This window comes from Spermophilus citellus (assembly GCF_964194105.1).
Source record: "Spermophilus citellus genome assembly, chromosome: 11".
Taxonomy (NCBI): Eukaryota; Metazoa; Chordata; class Mammalia; order Rodentia; family Sciuridae; genus Spermophilus; species Spermophilus citellus.
Genome location: NC_138192.1, coordinates 95,710,588 through 95,730,257, shown reverse-complemented (window position 1 = coordinate 95,730,257; position 19,670 = coordinate 95,710,588).

The window sequence follows — 19,670 nt, the reverse complement described above, 5'->3', positions numbered from 1 at the left end:
CAGGATAGGTTCCTTGTAATAAGATTCCTGGTAATATTTATAATTTGCTGGTGCTTTATGAGTTTTGTTTTTGCTTTTTCAGGAGTTATGTTTTTGAGCAAACATTCTCCATGTTCATATTTGCAAGGTCTGAGACCAAAATTCAAGAAGAGCAATTATAAAATATGTGCCCATCAGAGTTAAACCATGGGGATGGTGAGAGGGAACGTGATTGCTGCAAGGAAGAATGCTTAGAAAATTTGAGCCGATATTATTAGTTTCTCAAAGTGTTTTAAAGAATTTCTGGGTTGACCAGTAATAGAATTGCACAGAGATAGATCCCAAGTCAACTTTTAAAAAATAAGCCATTGTTATTTAGGGCTTATTACTACGCACAGGTGAATTTAATCTTATACGATGCAGAGTATCTGATATTCTCTAGCTCTTTTGCAGTAAATTCCACTTTCATGAGTGCTGGATGAAGGGATAATAAATGTTACTTTTTTGAACACACACACACACACACACACACACATACACACACACATACATATCATTGAAATGTTTTTCCATTGTATTTTTTTCCAAATAAAACTTTAAAAATGGTATCTTAGTACTTTGAAAAGCAATTTTATGTTTGGCTTCTTATTTTGTAGAGGAACTTCATTCCTTTTATCTTTTTTTTTCTTTCAAACAACATTTATTATTCCAAGTTTTGCTACAAATGGATTATAATGTTATTATAAAAGATTCATATGAGTCTATTTATTTATTCCAAATTAAACCATGCTTGTTGTTTAAAATGAAATCACTGTTTTGAAGGTTTTTGCAGTGTTTGATTATTGATTATTATAAAGTTACTTTGACATATATCATATAACATGTATTGTTTTTCTGGAGCATAGTTGAATATAAAATAAAACAGTCTCATTCTATCAGTAATAAAACTAAATTTAAAGTGAAAGTGACTCCATAAAAGAATTCACAATATTAGAAATAATTTAATTTTGATCTAGGGGTATAACTCAGTTGCAGAGTGCTTGATAGCATGGGTAAGGCCCTGGGTTCAAGCCTGAGAGCCAATACTACCTACCCCACTAAAAAATAGATAATTGCTGTTGCAACTCATTTTTTTCATATTTTTATAATTTAGGTAACTAAAATCTGAACTGTAACTAAAATGAGCTTACCACTTAATAAATCATAAAAATAAATAATTATATTGAAAAATCTATATGGTATAATAATTCTTACTTATTTACCTGGCAGTTATTTTTGTTGCTTTGAGAGCTTATTCCATAGTTTAATTATTCCGAAACTGAAAATGTCAAAAATATTAAAATTAAGTTTCCAAGACTAGGTAGATCAAGGCATTTTTTTCTTGACATTCGATTTTAATTGACTATCTTACTCAAATTCCAACCAAACTAAAACAATGGCCAAAACTTAAACTCAATTTAGGTAGAGATTAGAATCCTGAAATCCTTTATTCAATTTGGAAATGTTACAAAGTAACACAAAATAAGGTTGAATAGTTCAGTTGTCAACCTGTCAGTCAAAACTCTTGATATACTCAATGTTAGTGTCAGATTTATGTATAAAATGCTTTCCTGTCAGTCAAAACTTTTTTTCCAAAAGCTTTATATGTTTCATTATACTCAATGATATGGTGTCCAATTGATAAACACTTGAGGCACATATTTTTGGAGAAGATATGTTCCTTCCTTTTAAAAAATACAATTCTAATAGAGCCATGATTTCAATGATTATTATTGTATTCCTTAGATAAACTTGTAATAAATTTTGTATATAACTTCTGAAAATTTCCTCAAGATTTTACAGAAAGTAATGAAGTCAGATTTATGAGAATGCAAGTTATAAGCATGCCAAAGAGGTCATAGTGTGATGAGTCCAATTTTGAAAAATGTTGACACAAGAATAAGTGAAATTTCTTGTTAATTTCCATTATGAGTGTTATATAATCATGTAGAAAGTGCATATATTGGCACTTTTCATTTTCTTAATGGAAAATTATAATGACAAACGAACATTATGCATGTGATATTGGCTAAGGATAAATATCATGAAAATACAACCCAGAAATATGAAGAATTTTAATTTTTCTCTGCATTCACTAACATTTATTAATTTATCTTCCCATTAAAAATTTCTTATACCTTAGAGTTCTGAGTATGTTTGGTGAAATTACTTCTCCCAATCTTAATCGAACCTATTCAACTTTAAGCCACAAAATAAATTCTTGATATCCTTATCTCAATTTCAATAGAAATGTAACACATCCCTCTTACTTAAATATATGAAAATATGCTTTACCATTACAAGAAAAGAATTTCCTCATTATTAAAAAAAACATATCATGAATCTAGTATGGGACAAGTAATATGTTAAACATAGGAAAATACTTTCTAATATACATACTGACATCTCACAGTCCTCACTTTCTCTGTGAACTGATAAAGCTTCATCTTCTGATTTTTCTAAATTCTATAAGTTAATAAATACATAAATATATGGTTAGGAGATTGTTTTGCTTCTTGATGTTAAAAAATAGTAAAGACTCTAAAGATCCAACAAAACTATCAAGGAGGATGTTTGGGAAAATATTTGACCAACTTCACAGCAGCAGCAAGCTCAATGACAAATCATGAAAGAATGCAGGCTTCGGAGGGTAGAGCATTATTCTGATGAGTGAGATCACAGTCATTCATTTAGAAACTAAATGTGTTCATTATTATGATTATTATAGATTATACAATAAAAATTAAACTGTAATTATGAAAAAAATAAAAAAAATAGGATACACTCTATTGATCATTAGGATTATCATCAAAATACTGATGTACAAAATGTCAATCAGCTTTCTCTAAACTGTCCTTTACTTTGCTTTAAGGTAGACTCAACTATTTTCTCCAATATTCTAGAAAAACTATGTGACTCTCTTAGTGCTACAGGCTTGGTTCTTTATATTTGCATGTATATCATTGACCTCATAGAATATGAGCTCATTGATTTCAGAAATCAAGTACTATCAACCTGGGTAATTCCAAAATAAAAAAAAAAATACTCACATAAATCATATGCTCTCACAGACATTCCTTAAAAAAATAGAACCATACTGTTAATTTTGATAGATACTACTCATACCTTATAGGGAATATTAGAAGATGTGGTTTATGATGGACTCTCAACCCAAATTTTAAATTCTACAATACTGAGGAGTCACCCAGTGTAAGGGATGATATAACTTGATTGTCCCCTCTTACAAAAGTCTTCTCAATGAGAAATATTCCTCAAGAGATTCCCGGAAACAGACACCACGTTGGCAGTTAAGTGCTGTGAACATTCTAGGTGAATTAATCGCAGACCAACATGACTTTCAATGTCACAAGGTAAAAGGTACACTTACATAAGTACAGTTCTGTGGTCCCTTCTACAGGTGGCCAATTCTTGGTGGCAATCTTTTTCAAAGAACAGGGGGAGCTAAACTCCTTCTGTGAGCTTTGGGAGTGGAGACCATTAAACCCCCTGCTATAGGGGTTTGGCTTCCACCTGGGCTTTATCCTGTCATTCAGGGATAGCTCCCTTACAACACTGGGGTTTCATAAGTGGCAAGTGGGGTTACATAAGGGGTTTCATAACCCCAAGGATTCTTAGCCCTGTTTGAAACTGGAGCTTATATTTTCATTATCCTAGGAAATCAGAATTTATATCTCAAAGGCACCCCATCCTCTCTACAGGGCTGTGTAGGAAAATTATTCAAGGAAAACACATCTTAATTTCTGCAAAAATTGGAAATGTTTTTAAAACTCCCAATGGTGGTGGTTCTGTTGGCACTCTCTTTTCCCATTACAGGGATGGATGAATTGGCTCACCACCACTCCAGCTGGAACAAAATTAAATCCATGGCATTGCTGGTGGCAAAAGCCGAATGGGATCCCACCCAGTTGTCAGCTCCAATCAAGGTAGTAAATATACCACAATATGAACTAAAAAGGTACAGAAGGGCTATGAACAGTAATTAATGATATTTTACAAGAAGGGGTTATTGTCTCCACTAGTTTTCCCTTCAACCAACCAATCTGGCCTGTATTAAAAGCCACTACAAACGGAAGGAGAGTAACTATAGATTACCATAATTGAAATGCCCAAGTGCCATGCACCAATGCCTCCATTCTTACCATTGTTGAATCAATTGAAAATATCCAAAAGGCACTTGTTTCTCATTTTATAACAATAGAACTGGCCAATATGTTTATTCTATTCCAATTTTAGTAGATTTCCAAAACCAATTTGTATTCACCTTTGAGGAAGCCCAATATACTTTCACTTATCTCTCTACAGGAGACCTGAACAGATTTGTAATTGCCCATGACATTTGCCAACAAGATTTCCAACAATTAAAATTCAAATGCTGCAAGTTCTGGCATCATACACATGAAAGGGTCCTTCTAGAGAGACAGTACAACAAGACTTAACACTCTAACTCAACATTTACAGGAATAAGACCGGTTAAAAAAGTAAAGTAAAATACGGGGTCCTTCTATCTCAGTAAAATTCATGGGGGTTATCTGGTGGGCTAAGGGTGGAGAAATTCCCCACTCCATTAGAACATCATTTACTTACAATCCACCCTCCTCGAGGATCCAACTGTAACATCTCTTGAGTCTTTTCTCCTTTTGGCAACATTTCATTATACATTTAAAGTTACTCCTTGAACATACTTACCCTGACACAGAGATTCAGTTCCTATCACTGGGAGATGGAAAATTAAGATTGGCTTAATAAGTAGTTTGACAGACCCTGCCTTTCCTGCCCTCTGGGTCTGACTTCCATTAGATTTTCTGACCAGTCCAAAGGATGCCTTCTGGAGATCGTAGACACCCTATGAAAAGTACTGATTACCCATGAGATTCAGGCAACTGCCACAAACCTCCCAGTATACCTCACTATGATGCAAGTTTTTGCTGCCCTACTGTGCTCTATCAGAGGCAGAGGGTCCCACTGCCCTCCACATGGTGATTCTATATTCACAATTTCCTGGGGTATCCTGCATGGGAGATGTTTCCCAGGAAAAACTCAAAAGGCCATGGGTGCCTCCCTTTTAAAATGGAAACAGTATTTTTTAGAAAAGGCAAAGGCTGATACAAAGGGTCTGCCTGAACTACAGGAAGATGTGGCTTCCTTCATTCCTGTCTTTTGCCTACCATCTTTGAGGTAGAGATGACAGCACCTAGACCACCTTCTCTCTGAGTAGATGGGAAGCCCCTGGATCAGCTGTCTGACATGCAAAGAGGATCAATATACTTCACTGACTGCAGTTGCATACAATGAGGCCAGCTGGAAAGCTTTTGGGACCTCTTTGGGACTCAGACATTGCAATAGGGGAGGAACTCAGACCATGACTCTTAAACATGCCCAAACACTTGGCCTTTATGAATTCAAAACTTTCACTGATTCTTGGGGGACATTTCATGGGCTAACTGTATGATCTGGGCAACAGAAACAAATAGCTTTCAAATATCAAAGAGAGGTCACCATGGGGCTCCCACATCTGAATGGAGCTAGCTACAAGCACACTGCATATTTTTGTGTAGTCTTTCTCCACACATTCCAATTGTGATATGCCTGAGATCCACTTTAATAGCACTGCAGACATTTTTGCCAAATTGGTTGATGCGACCTCAGCAGAACACAAAACAAAACAAACTCCTGGTACGTGATAATTATTGGCAGAATACACTTACATTAGGCCTCTCAGCCCTGGTAAAGTGGTTGGATTGGAAGGATCCCTTGATTCTTTTCTCACCTAAAATCATTTCAATTAACTGTAAACTTTGTCCCGAAACATTGGATGTTTTGCTGGGGAAAGATTCCTGGAGATGTCTTTAGTCACATAGCATACAGAATATATAGAGAGCTAACAGTTGCCACTAAAGTTACCATGTGTCCCCTTGCTATGACTGACTTCAGAGGACTCCTGTGGGCTTTTTCCACAAGCTATGCAACAGCCACATGGACCATTGCTGGTCTGACAAAGTCTATATTTTTTCCTTATGAAATTCTGCAAATTGTTAATTTTGGTCAGAGGACCTCCTACATTTTTGTTCAGACAGTCCAAAAGTACTAAAATAAAGCATATTTTGGAACTTCAATCTGCCCTATTTCCCTCAGATGGCAAGCTGATGGAACAATGCAATGGCCTATGGAACTATCAATTATTTAAATTATTAGGGAGCAGGTGATGCCCTAATTGGAACACCATCTCACCCAGGCTCTCATCCCCCTGAATCTTGTTCAACCGGATTTCACACACAGCCTGGTAATTATACCAAACCTCCCACACTGCCTCTACTGATGGTTTTGGGTGGCATAATTTTATTTAAAGCAGATGGACATTATATATCAATAATCACATGGAAATAAGACCTCACCTTATGTTCATAAATTCTTGATTGTAATTCTCGCTCCACATCTCACCAATATTCACTGGCCACCAGATATGAGAATTATTAGTTATGGTCTTTTTACCATAGTTAGAAAATCTCAAAAACCCAATCACTTACTGCCTGAATATTATTATTATGGGGAACTGGAAGGTCCCTGGCTGTATGCCCTAACTATATTTACTGGGAAAATGCAATGTCTACTTAGCCCTAGTTTCCCCTGATATTTTAGAGGAGGTGGAAACCATTGCTTCAGAAGTGGAAAAATTGTGTACTATTACAGGCAAAAATGAATTGCATATGGTAGATGCCAGCTACACATGAATATGGGCCTATGAGACCCTATAATGAACACTTTTTACCAATATAAGGCACAAGAACCTGGATTTATATTTCAGATATGAAATATAAATTGGGAGAAAACACTGCATTCCCTGGACCTTGGTACTCAACCTCTCAATCTTCCAGGGATTGTATAAGTATTGTCTTCAAAGATCAAGGTATGTACATCATTACAATGCAAATGTTTTCTGTGGCTATGGATAACAGTATTTTTATTTGTTGTTTGGGTGGTGAAGATGCTTATTGGCTGCTGTATCGGCTACAGATGCAGACTGGAGAATATTCCAACCACACCCTTTTGGCCCACAATTGCACCCCCCCACCCCCCGCCGCATGGCGAACTGCTGGGCATTCCTTCTAAATTATCTGAGGCCAGCTTGCCACCAGGCCTGGATTATGAACAAAATGTATTTAATCTTTGTATTAAATGAATTGGATGGCATCATATCAGAGCATGAGTGATTTTAAACCAACACACAACTGAAATGAAGTAATTTGCCTGTCATTAATAGCCCCATGAATGTGATCAAACACCCCTTACACCCCAACCCCTAGTTAAATACACTCTGCTCAACTACTCCAGGTGTTCTACAATAGGACAAATATTTTCACTGCAGAAACTACACAAATGACCTTCCAATTGTATATGATTGTGGCCAAAATATTTGTCAAGTGAATGGAAAATATTGGTTCATTCACATTAGACAAAGAGTGTTGTATCTCATAATCCTAAAGATCTACTAGATGTAAAAGAAATCTGTATTACTAGAAGCCATCGTATTATCTGCATCCCTTTAGTACTGCTGACAATCAGAATTCTCTTTCCAACCACCTACAATTCTCCTTCTGATACAAAACAATGCTTTTTGACCATTGCTACACATAACCCAAATACACCTCTCATTCTTTGGCTTTTTTACCCAACCTCTAATAGCTATTTCTGCACTATAGAGATCACAGTATGCCTTTTAACTCAATCACAGTGCTGGATCTGCCACCCTATAGGAAACTTGCATATGTTCAGCTCTCATTTAGAGCCCACTGTGTTATCAATGCATTCTAGAATTAACCTGGAATTTGACATCACATCCACCAGTATTGTTAAGCCTAACTTCTTCTTTCAACAGAGACCACATTTACAAACATATCTTTATGATTCCAGTTTATCTAAATAGAACATTATATTGCTTAAGCCAGGCACCAATACAGCTAGGCCTAATAATAAATTTGGAGACCTATACTTTAATTTAAATCCAAATATGTATTATATATTAAGTAACAAAATCATAAAATTTTACTGTAGTTCCATAGCGAGGAACTTCATTATTTACATTTTGTGTTGCCTATAAATAACTAAGGACCAAATGGCCTCTTGATTTCCCAGTACCTATACATACCTAACTAGAACCTTGCCTTTCCTAAGCTGCAGGTAAAATGAGCCTCTCTTATTCTTATCCTCTTGGAAATTACCCTTGTTTCTCAAGACTTGGCACAAGCATTACTGCACCAGTGCACAAAAGCGAACTCCTAGAGGCCAACAAACAGCTGTCCCAACATGTATAAAACCTTTCCAGAGCATTAAGCCTTATGCATCAAGGAATTCTCTACCCAAATAAAAATAGATGATAAATGATTTTAAGATTAGTTATTGACAAAAGAGGAATATGTCTGCACTATACAGAGCCTCTCTTACCTCATGTGTATCAACAGTTTAGGTGAGGCTTAAATTCATCCACCACATAAAATAGCTCTAGATATAAAGGTCTTTAATAATATCACCAAAATTCTTCAGTCAATACCCCAAATCTTAGAGACCCCTGATTTTTTCTACCTATGACCCTTGATATTTGTACATGGTTCTCAATCAGTGTCTAGAGTGGTAGGTTACCCAAGGATTCCCAGATCATTTTGTGTTTCATAACCACTTTCATTGTTCTTTTAAAATGCTTAATTTTCTGATTAAAATATATTATTTCTCTACCCTAAAATTCTGAACAGGGTTAGGGTTTGTGTTTATGACCATTCTCAAGATAAGAATCTCAAGACAATATTAGAAAGAAAACTTAACATGAAAATCATAACAGAGGCCAATTTTATGAACATGATAATGAAGCTTCCTCCACCTTTATCTTTACACACCAAAAGGATAACCTTAATTAATTAAATATTAAACAATAAGTTATTTCCCTATTGTTCCAGCTCTCTGTTTTCACCTTACAAGGTAAATAAATTAGAAGATGTAAAAAAAAAAAGAAATCATAACAGTGCCAAATACCACAAGAAGATAAAACTAGACCAAAATCGCTGATGAATACAGATCCAAAAATACTTCACAAAATACTTGTAAAATAAACTCAACAGCACAGTAAGAGAATTATACAATATAGCCAAGTGGGATTTATTCCTAGGAGGCCATGATAGCTCAATATAGCCAATCATTTAATGTAATGTACTATGCTAATTGGATTAATTGTAAAAAACACACACAATCATCTCGAAAGATCCAGAAAAAGCCTGAAATTCAACATCCTTTCACAATAAAAATTTCAGTGTATTAAGTATAGAAGGAATGTACCTTACCATAGTAAAGGTCATATATAACAATTCCACTGAATGGTGAAAAGCTAAAAGTTTTCTTATAATATCAGAAACAGACAAGGAACTTCACTCTCACCACTTCAACATAGTTCAGGAAAATGAAGCCACAATCTTAGGCCAGAAAAATTAGGCAAGGAAAGAAATAAAAGTCATTAAAATCAGAAAGAAAGAACTGAAATTGTACCTATTTGTTCACAGCAAGATTTTATATATAAATTCCCTAAAGACTCCATTTAAAAACAACAAAAGAGACTGTTAAAACTACCACACAATTTCAGTAAAGTAGTGGGATACAAAATGAACATACAAACTAATTGTGTTTAAACTAAAAACAATCCAAAAAATTTAAAACCAATAATTTTATAACTTACCAAAAGGAAAAGAATGCCTAGAAATAAACTCAGTATAAAGGTGACATGCCTATATAACCAAAAACCCAAAAAACATTGATGAAAGAAACTAATAAACAAGATGCAACCAAATGCAAAGACGTCTTATGTTCATGATTACTGTTACTGTTAAAATGTCCAGACATTTCAAAATGATCTACAGTAGCAAAACAACCCCTATCAAAACCACAGTGGCAGTTTATACAGAAAAAAAAAATAAATTCCTATAGAAAGAAAAACAATCATGGATAGGAAAATTAATCTTCATGAAGAAGAACAATAGCGGAGACATAACACCTTCTGATTTTCAATTACAAACTTTGATACTAACAGAAAGACAGGCATACAGACCAATGGAACAGAAAAAGTCCAGAAATATATTAATACCTATATGGTCAGCTGATCTTAAACAAGAGGAAACAACCAACTGTATGTTGTGAAAATAAGTTTGCAAACCACATATGCATTATAAGGGGTTAATGTTCAATATATATAAATAAATTCTATAGCTGCACAGTTAAAAAAAATAAAACACTAATAATTTAAAACTAGGTTGGGGATTTTGAAAAATATTTTTCCAAAAGAGACATACTAATACTTAACACATACTTAAAAAATATTCAGTATCACAAATCATCAGGTAAATGTAAATCTAAACCAAAACCACAGTGAAACATTTCCTCACACCTGTCAGGATGGTTATTATATGAAAAATAAAAAATAAATCAGTGTTGGCAAAGATGTGTAGCAATTGAAATCTGTATATATTCCTGATGGAAATGAAAAATGGGAAAGATATTATGAAAAAGTGTACAGAGCTTTCTATAAATATTAAGAATAGAATTACTGTGTGATCCAGGAATATCACTTCTGGGAATTTATCCAAATGATTAAAATCAGGATGTCAAAGGGATATTAGTAACCCTAAGTTCATTGTAGCACTATTGAGAATTAGCCAAGTTGAGGTAATGACCTAGATATCTACTAAATATCTAACCACATATGAATGGATAGAGAAAGTCACACACACACACACACACACACACACACACACACACACACACACACACTCACCTCATATTAGCAATATCCTGGGCATAGAGCAAGTAGATGGGATGTTGGATCCCTCATGCTGTTGGGAAAGTGCCATACTAGCTCTGGACTTGCTTCCTCTGAACCTCTTTTACCCAAAAATAATTCACTTTTAACTTGTGTAGGCTAATGTTTTTATTTTGCTTTCAGCTAATAAAGTTCACACTTACAACATACCAAAGTAGAAGGCTGGTGCAATGGAAACTTAATTTACTGAAAAAATGCTACATAACGTGAGATACTGCTTGGATAATTCAGGCATTACTAATAGGTATGTGGTTAATGATGAAGATATTTTTGTGATTATTTGGAAACTAGGAAACTGAAGAGACATAGTTTGATTCAGAACAGTTCAGAGACATTTGACAAGTGTGTTTACTTGGAGGATAATGGATAATGAAACCATGTATTGAAAGCACTGTTTTCCAGTTTGTGGTTATTCTTTTTTTTTTAAATACCCATGTTAATTATTGTTACTGAAATCTTTAACTTTTATGTAAGTTTTACTGATGATTTCCTTACCTAAACTATTTTACATAGAAATAATTTTCTTTAGAAACTGCTTTTACTGGCACCTGTAGCATTTGTGTTTTGTCTAAACCTCAGACCCTGAATTAAATCTAATTCACTTAATTGTTTGCAAACAATGCAGCAGTTCTCTATGAATCCAAAATTAAAGTGATTTAGATATCCTGAAAATATAGGATAAGTCCACTAAAAAGCTTTTATTAAAACAGATGCCAGGATAGAAGTCTATTCATATGTTGTCACATAATTTTGATTTGCTACCTTCCATTTGAGTTTCAGATTTTGCATACATAAAGCAGAATCTTTAAGTACTGTACATAGAAAATCCTAGTAGAACATTTTGGAAGGCAGTACAAACTCATCAAAGATGATTGAGCTGGAGAAAACTGCCTAGATGTTGGTTTTCCACAGATGTACTGAGAATCATTAGTAGGAGGTTATGATGAGCTCAGAAACATTTCAACTTTTCAAAATATAAACATCACCAGTAATGGCATGCAAATTACAGTAATGGTGGTAAAAAGTTTTAGCACCATCATAATATTCCATTTTAAAGTGAAAACATCTGTGAAATACAGTAATTCATTATCATCAACTGACTTTGCAGAGAGTTTTCTTTTTCCACAGGAACATCTATTTTGTAATGAGAAAGAGTCTAAAAAGCAAATAAAATTAACAATACCATAGCCTATGTTCGATACTTCAGAGTTGTAACCATTTCATTTGCTTCTTCCATTTCCCTTGTATTTGTCACAGAAGGAAAAAAATCATACTGCAATTCCATATTGGTCTTTAAAGAAAAGGGACTAGAGTCATCTCAGTTTACTTTTATCCTTGGAAAATTAGAATTCCCTTGCTTTGGTAAAAACAGCATTTGTGGACTTATAGCTTTCAAATCAATTCACCAGAATTATGCTTTTATTTCAAAGTTGGTATAAAACCATATTATAAGAAGGAGAGTAAAAAGGTTCATAAGACATTATCTCCCTTGTGTGTCCTTCCAGGTCTATGTCTATAGGAGAATTCTTAGATAGTCTGAATCTTAAATATCTAGCACTTTCTAATTTTGAGATGACATGATAATATTGACAAAAAATATTGGTTAAATAAAAGATACATTTTTGTTTATAATTATTTTATATAATAACAATCAGGTTTTGATATAGAAATATGTAATGAAAAATTTAGCACTTTATCTTCTTTCAATTTTTTAAAGATTTTTTTTTAATACACACAATACCTTTATTTTATATATTTATTTTTATATGGTGATGAGGATCAAATCCAGTACCTCACACATACTAGGCAAGTGCTCTATCACTGAGCCACAAACCCAGCCCCATTTTGTCTTATTTCTGATAACCAAAAGAGGGACCTATTTTGAGTGTCTAGCTATGCCCTGCCTGCTGGAACACCGTTATGAGAAATGTGTTTTCCTCCTGCATCCCATGAAGAGGCAACACAAAGGTGATCCTAAAAAGACTGTGACTGAGAAGTTGTATACACATTGTTTCTTTTTTTCTCCACAAACTGCAGTTCTATTGCATGTATGTTTCCCTTCCAAAGTTTTGGTAAACCTTTAAAAATAATAAGTAATTTTGCTACTATACATTGTGACAGTGTAGTACATTTCTTGAGCCTCCTGCAAAAATGAAATATGTTATGTTGTAGTTATTGTTCCTTGAATCTCAACAAAAAATTTTCTCAAACTCCCTGTGTAAAGAATTCTATTTTCATAACTCCAAGGAATATAGTGTTTAGTTTTTGAGAAGACTAGTGGTAGAAATGACAATTTGGAAACACAGCGGTAGAAAGAGTCCTCCCTGCATGAGAAGCAGAGACAGTACTCCTTCCAGGAGCACAAGCATTTCACCTTCATGCCTGTCATCTCTAATCTTCGGGGCAGGCTGCCACAAGGACACTTTCATCAGGCTTTTTGTAGCAGGAAGACCCTATTACTCCCACTCTTAAACATAAAGACAATACCAATAAAACAAATTTTAAATTCTTGAATTCATTTTACTCCTCACACTGGTGTATTTGTTAACATTGTACTATGGAGAATAATTTTTTTCAAAAGACTTCATTGCAATCTCATCTCTCCAAAATACTTAGAGATCATTTTGGAATGTGCCATGGCTGACAGTATAATATTCCTGAATTTCTTCCTTATAAATGCACACCAAAGAAGCTTTCATATCTCTTAAGATGTGATAGATTACATTCAATCATGTGGCATGCTCATAATATTGTGTATTTTTAAATCCCTAAACAAATTTTAGAAAGTTATTACTTAACAAACTGGAATTGGAAAATTTCTTCAAGGATTTTTTTTTTTCAAATAGCTAGTTTTGTGTATACTTTTGGGTGTAAAATAATTATTTAGAATGAAAACAGATTATTTTAAATCCATACAAAGCATCTTGAAAAGATATACCTTTATTACATCCTTCAACATGTTAAAAACCACTTAGAACTGCAAATCACAAATAAAAGTTTTCCATTTTATTGGATGTTATTAATTTTTTTTTTGTAGTGCTGGAGATTGAACCCAGGGCCTTGTGCATTCAAGCCAAGCACTCTACCATCTTAATTATATCTCCAGCCTGTTATGAATTTTTAAAAATGATTTTGTTGTTTGTCATCCAGAAGTAATGTATTAAAAGACTAATGCAGTTTCTAGAAATACATACATTTGCAATATCCCTTATGGTCCTGTACCCCAAATTAATTTTGAGAGAATATAAGTAAACTAAATTATTAAGAAAACTGTCTACATGGGATCTGTATTTTTTAATTATGGCTAGCTTGCTTTAACCAAATTATAGTGAAAAGGTGTTAATTAAAAATATTTACTTAATGTAAATAAAAGTGATAAACACTCTAATACAATATGACATAATATTTAATTTTTAAGAATTTTAATTTTGTGTTGTCTTTCTGATTTGTCTTGGGAGATGAATTTGCAATTACATTTTTATACATTTCTAAATAATCCACTTATTAGAAAATGAAGGTTTGGATACAACTTTTGTTTCCATCTATGCATGATTAATTGCTACAGGAATTAGTTTCTCTGTATGAACAAATAGCAAGCTAGATAAAGTCTATCAAACAAAGCTTTTCCAATTTTAGACAACAGAAACTACATAAAAATGATAGCTGAGAGAAGGAAACAAAGTAGATGCTTTGTAGGTTATTATCTGGAGGAAGATTCCAGGCCATAGTGCAGGTAAGAACTGAATACAGCCATCAGACTCACCAGAATTGAGCTGGAAGAGATCAGAATTCAAGATTACTGAGAATTTGCAGGGTAAAATAATAAAAAGGACAGTGCTACACAGAAAGTGAGAGGTCCAGAAAACTTCCAGAAAGTTTTACTAAAGGTACAGGCTTGGCACTGATGGTCCCATGTGAGAAAGGGCACATTTCACATCAGGAAGCTGTAACTAGGGTGAACATTTTTGAGGGATGGGAATAATTTGTGTTTCTATCAGGCAGAGAACTTGAAATACCTAAAGCACCGAGTAGAGTCTTCATCTATTTGCTTTAGAGAGAAGTAAAATTAGCTCCAAATAAGGCTGCTCTAGAGCCACTATTTCAAACAATGGACAAACTGCTTAAAAACATATTCAGACAAAGCTCAGTATTCATTAAAGTGCCATGACAAAATCCTACAGCCAACAGTGAAAAATTACAAGAATAGATACCAATTTAAAAATTGCCAGTATGTAAACACGTAGCGATCTAAAAGACATTAAGAGTAAAACTCATAGCAAAAAATAGAAATAACCTAGAAATGGTGAGATCATGGAAAGTTAAGGGAAGGCCAAGAAGCAAATATAATAAGTTTTATAAAAATATCACAGATACAAAGGAACTATAAAAATGTCAATGGAGCTTCTGGAGATGACATAGATATTATCTAAAATAAAAATACATATATAAGAAAATTAAACACTAAAGAAAAAATACTCAGAGGCATAGCAATAGAATTTTTGCAAAGTAAGGCATGATGAGGAAAAGATTAAATTCAAATGACTAAAACTTCCATAACTGGTGGAATATTAAGCAGTAAAGTATAACATAATTAGAATATTCTATGGGAAAAATACCAAACTACTTATCAAAATCATGGCTAGAAATTTTAAAATATGTTGAAAGCTATATTGCAAGTAGAGTGAAGATTTAAAGAAAACCACACAAAGTTGTAAAACAGACTATCATGTAAAAATAAAGCTGCTGAAAATCAGATAAATAAGTGATTTAAAAAATGGCCAGAGGGAGTAAGAATAAAGGGTACAAAAATGCAAAGTATGGGTAAATATAATAAGTATATTTATTTAAAAATATTTTACAGATAACTGACTAAATAATAATAAACTCTAGAGTTTATAATGTAGTTATATATTATTATCAAACAATTTAATACTTAAATATATTTTATACATATCATGAATATGCATTAAAAACTATTACAAAGTGCTATGAGGGATAATGTAAATTTATACATGAAGTTAAGAGTACATATTGAAAAGTTACATGTGAGCACTGTGAAGCCTAAAACATTGATAAAATAAAATAAAACAAAAATTGAAATGTATGAAGAAAAATCTGACAGAATTGTCAGGAAAAGTAGATCTAATGCAAGTGCAGTGTACTCTTTTATACTATTTAATTTAATATTATGAATATTTTAATTTTTAAATTCAACTTAATATGCTTACTTTAATTTTAAAATTTACAATAAGAAAATAATACTTCCCTATTTGTCATTAGCAAAACAGTCAGAAAAAAACTCAGGTTATAAAAGAGTTATAAAATAGTGATTTTTTATTTGACTTCCTTGACATTTAAGATACTTGTTCTATATCTCACTTGACATTCTTCTTCATGCATATGTGGAAGTATCAACAAAATGAACCATATTCTGGGTCATAAAATAAGCCTCAATGTATTTTAAAGATTTGAAAGAGGATTCTTTCTGATCACAATGGAATTAAACTATAAATTAATACTGAAATGTTATCTGAAAAATCCCCTTAATTTTTACAATTAAAAGAAGCATTGGTAAGTGGTCACATAAGTGAGAAAAGACCTCACAAAAGAATTTGGTTATACAATTATATCAATTAACATTTTAAATCATATAAAATTTTGCAAAACACAACTAAAGCATTGCTCAAAATGATAAAAAATATAGCTATAATATTAACTGCTATCAACAAAGAAAAAAGAACAAAGAGCAAGTAATCAGAGAATTGGTTACCACCAAATATTAAAATATATGAGCCCTTTGGGATACAAATAAAGGGTTTATTAAATAAATAAAGGGAAGGAAAAATAAGTCTTCCTTAGATAATTTTAAAAATATGTAGATATTCACCTCTCCAGGAGATGAAATGTCTACCCACACCATCACCTTGAATATAGACTGAATTTCAGGGATTCACTTTAAACAACGAAGAATAGGAAGGGAAAAATTATCCCTTTGGAGTTAATGGACCAGACATACTTAACACTACCTTCACTGAGTAATAGGTTTCCTCAATATGATATGATGAGAAGAGTGCTTTATCTCTGTGATCTTCTTCTCCAAAACTGTAACCCCTGGTTAGAGATGAAAATAATCATCAGAGAAAATCAGATTGAATTAAATTTTACAAAATAACTGGCCAAACTATCTTTAAAACAATAATGACTATGAAAAACAACAAAAGTTGAAGAAATAGTTACAGACTAGAGGAAACTAAGGAGAAAATACAATATGCTATTTTGGTCAGGGTACTACAATAGAGATGGCATTATTTGTGAAACACCTGCCCCAAATATTCAGAATTAATGGTAATAAACCAATATCATACTCAGTTTTGACAAATTGTACTATGATAATATAAAATCTTAACATTAAGCAAAACTGAATGAAAAAATGTAATTAAATATATGTACTGCTTTTGTAACTTTTGTGTAAATCTAAAAACCAGAAAAGTAATAAAAAGTATTTTTTTAAATATTTAAAATTTGTTTAAATTACCTATGCATAAAAATAGAATGTTTTATGTACTTTGGTATATCATTCATAGATGGGGTATAATTTCTAATTTTTATTATTGTACATGTTGTAGAATCACGCTGATCATGTAGACATATATATAAATAAAGTAATAATGTCTGTTTTATTGTACTGTCCTTCTTATACCCATATCCCCTCCCTTCCCTTCCTTTCACTCTCCTCTTTGGAACCACTTAGTCAAACAGTCATGTAAATGCATAGCTGCTGTGGTGTCAGTTGTGGGATAAAGAGCTGAACTAAGTGTCTGCAGAATATTTTTTCCTATTCTGTGCGCTCTCTCTTTATTATTTCTTCTACTGTGCAAAATATTTTTAATTTGATGCCATCCTATTTATTGATTCTTGATTTTTTTTTTTTACTGAGCTTTAGGAGTCAAATTGAGGAAGTTTAGTTGCTGCCTACATCTATATGTTAGAGTGCTGACCCTATGTTTCCTTTTAGCAGGTGCAAAGTTTCTGGTTTAATTCATAGGTCTTTAGTCAACTCAGAGTTAAGAGTGAGAGATGGGGATCTAGTTTCATTATTCTATAAAGGGATATTCAGTTTCCCTAGTATGATTTGTGTAAATGGTTATTGTTTCTCCAGTGTGTTTTGAGGTGCCTATGTCAATAATTACATCACTGTGTTTTTGTAGATTTTCCTCTATTATACTGTAGTTCTGGCTTTATGTCAATACAACACTGTTTTGTTTCTATAGCTCTGTAGTGTAATTTGTAGTAGGGCATCATGATTCCTCCAGAACTTCTCTAATGGCTCGGAACTGCTTTGCTATTCTGGGTCTTTTATTCTTCCCTACACATTTTAGGACTGTTTATTTTCTTGTTCTGTGAAAAATGTCATTGGTATTTAGATGGGGATTGCACTGAATACACAGATTGATTTTTGTGATCCTGAAATTTTAACAGCATAAATTCTACCTATCCAAGAACATGCAGGCACATTCCATCTTCTACCGTCATCCTCCGTTTCTTCATCAGTGTTCTATATTACCATTTCAAGTAACTCCCTGATATAGGATTAATATCTAGAATATATAAAGAACTCAAATAACACCAAAATAAATAATACAATCAATAAATGGGAAAAGAATTAAACAGAAATTTCTCAAAATAATAAATACAGATGTCAGCAAATACATGAAAAATTGTTCAATATCATCAGCAATTGGGGAAATGAGAATCAAGACTACTCTGATATTTCATTTCACTTCAGTTGGAATGATCCACATCTAAAAAATATAAATAATAATTAATGCTAGTTAGGATGTTCCTTTACCCTGGAAAGAAACACTATTGGTGAGACAGTAAATGAGTATGAAGATTCCTCAAAAAACTAGCAATTGAACAACCATGTGACCAAGCTGAACCACCCCCAGGTATTTATCCAAAAGACCTAAAGCCAATAAACTACAGTGATACATGTATACGGATATTTATAGCAACACAATTCACAATATATGACTGGATAAAGAAAATGTGGTTCACATATAATGGAATTTTACTAAGCCATAAAGAAGAGCCAAATTATGTTATTTGCCTGTGAATGAATGGAACTGGAGAAGATCATACTAACTGAAGTAAATCAGACTCAGAAATTCAAAGGTTGTTATGTGTTCTCTGATATGTGGAAGCTTGAGATAAAAAAGTAATAAAAAAGAGATTTCAGGAAAATTAGAACAGAAACAAATAGAGCAGAGAAAGGGGATCAAGGTGAGGGAGAGGAAGAAAGAAAGGTGGGGGAACTGGTAATGAAATGAATCAAATTATGTTATTGGCATACACAAATATACCACAAAGAATATCACTTTTGTGTATAATTATAATAAGTCCATAAACAGTGAAATAAAAACATAAGTGTTTATTGCTGCAATACCCAGACTAGAAAAGCTGTGCAGATAGTCACCAGGCTGGGTTGTTTTAAACAATCCTACCTTCATGGATGAAGATATCAACAGAAGAAGCTGGAAGTCACTAGGGAATAGAGAGCTTGGGGTGGAAATGGTCTAAATTAGGCAATCAGATGAAAAACAGCATCCTAGTTATATTGTTATTAGGGATTATTTTAGTGAAGAAATGTCCAGAAAAATTACGACAGCACCCCAAGAGATAATGTGTTAGTTTTATATACTATCTATGTTTAGACAGAGTCAACATCATAACATAATTACATGCATCAAGGAAACAGTTTTTGCCTTCTTTGGCACCC